Source organism: Aethalodelphis obliquidens, unplaced genomic scaffold (genome assembly GCF_003676395.1).
Source record: "Aethalodelphis obliquidens isolate GAN/ISIS:26980383/991018 unplaced genomic scaffold, ASM367639v1 scaffold36, whole genome shotgun sequence".
Lineage (NCBI taxonomy): Eukaryota > Metazoa > Chordata > Mammalia > Artiodactyla > Delphinidae > Aethalodelphis > Aethalodelphis obliquidens.
The window spans coordinates 8,278,952-8,281,198 of record NW_020837980.1 but is presented as its reverse complement, the minus strand read 5'-3'; positions in this window follow the sequence as shown (position 1 = coordinate 8,281,198).

Below are 2,247 nucleotides of genomic sequence, written 5' to 3'. Positions count from 1 at the left end.
TTCTTTCTTTCTTTCTTTCTTTCTTTCTTTCTTTCTTTCTTTCTTTCCCTCTCTTACTTTTTTTCTTTTAAAAGATACAATTAAATCCCTCCTATTGCTAAAGACTATGGTAAGCAATTGGTAAGGAAGACAGAAAGGTGTCTGCCCACACAGTGCTTATGTTTTAAAGCAGGAGACAGTAAAATTGCAATTGTGATACATGCTTAGAGGAAAACTAAGAGAGGGCTGAGATGAGATAAGGGGAGTGCAGATCCACTGTAGACGAGGTGGGCATCTGAGGAGATGGAGGAGGAGAAATAACTAACACTGTGAAGAGCAGAAGAAGAGCATGTGTGAAAGGCCTGGGAGAGAGATGGATCTGCATATTTTTGAGAACCCGGAAGGTGGTCAGTATGGCTGGAAGATGGTTGGTAAGGAAAAAGCAAAGATGATGTTGGCAACATTGTGGGCAGAGCAAAAGCCTAGTAACTCCAAGTGTTGTTATAGGTGATTGTCAGCTAGGACTGACATAATTACTGATATGTGTTCTAAATTAAACAAGTTTGTTGTTGAACTAATAAATCGTAGTCATTCTTTGTCTCATTCCTGTAGATACCACTACTGTTCCCATATTCCTCCATATTCAGTTTCCAAAGAGAAAGCTAATGAACAAGGATGTTAAGCAATTAAAAAATGCGAAAGAAAAGTTAGAATTAGTACTGTTGCAAGAGCCCTCCATATGTAAATAAAACACCGGCAACAGGAAATGTCCACTTGTTGACACACGTAGGACAAAATATAGGTATATTATGATTCTCAGCGTCAGCTCTTTCCACTGGGATGGACACTCTGCTCCTCGCGTCTTTTCCATCTGCCAAAAATTCTGTTAAATGTATTTATAACTTATTTATTTTATTATTAGAGCTTAGGCTAAACTACAATAGCCCTCGCAAAGATAACACTATGACTTGAATTTACATTAAAGGCTAAAAGACTATCTTGGAGAGAGGTTACCTCCTAGGTATAGAGAAGGAATGGCAATAGATGAGAGGATTAAATTAAAATATTGAGTGGGGCTTCCCTGGTGGCGCAGTGGTTGAGAGTCCGCCTGCCAATGCAGGGGACATGGGTTCGTGTCCTGGTCCGGGAAGATCCCACATGCCGCGGAGCAGCTGGGCCCGTGAGCCATGGCCGCTGAGCCTGCGCGTCCAGAGCCTGTGCTCCACAACGGGAGAGGCCACAACAGTGAGAGGCCCGTGTACCGCAAAAAAAAAAAAAAAATACTGAGTGGATTAAACTTTAATGGTGATATTTTATTTATTAAAGTTGTGCATAATGATAAAAGTATTAATCTTTATAATGTTTTGGATTTTTGTATATATTCCTTAATACTTCCTTTATTAAAAGTAGATGATTACCTTCAGATTCTCTCCTAAGAGTAATTTTCAAGCAAATGAGCTCTTAAAAATAGAAAAATTAAAGGAGAGTGGAGGAATGGAAAGGATCGTGAAAAAGACTGAGTCCACTAATGACAGATTTCTCAGACTGAAGGAAGCTTAGAGCAAGAGGAGACTTAAGGAGTCAACTAATGGAAGTCCTTCTTTTTAGAGCAGTAAATCTGTTCAAGGTCACGGGGCCAGTTGGCGGAGCTGGTGGAGGAGATAGGGGGTCAGAGCCTCACGTCCACAACTCCTGACTTCAGACTGTTGCTCAGCATTACATTACAACTGCTTGGAGTTTCCTCTTGGTTTAATCACTGGTGACACCACATTTCATTTTAGCAACACAAGGACTATCTGGAAGTTAGAAGTAGACCTGTTATTTACTGGCAAACTGGAGAAAGTACCTTAAACGAGGATGAAGAGGGGTAAAAGGGACAACCACAATGGCTGAACAGAAAAAGCCACTGAAGAAATAACTACAGTTGATTCTCCAGGGGGGAGTAAAGCAATGTAAGAAAAAGAGCATCTATCAGGAAGTATAAAAGGAATGCTGCCTGTAAGGACTGCGTCCTCTCCATTGCCCAGAAGGTTACTAAACCTCACTGTCCGGGTGCAGAGTCTGAAGGCTGAGAGAAGAAGAGAGCTTTGAGAGGGTTTTTAAAAAGACACAAAAGTTAAAGAGAAAAAATGAGGCACAAAGAGAATTGGAGTTTCACCTAGAGAAGAATTATTGAACACTGAACACTAATATTCTATCATTTTCTCCAGTGTGTAGATGTCTGTCTGTAGATAGAATATGTAGGAAAATGTCTTCATTTGGCAGCAA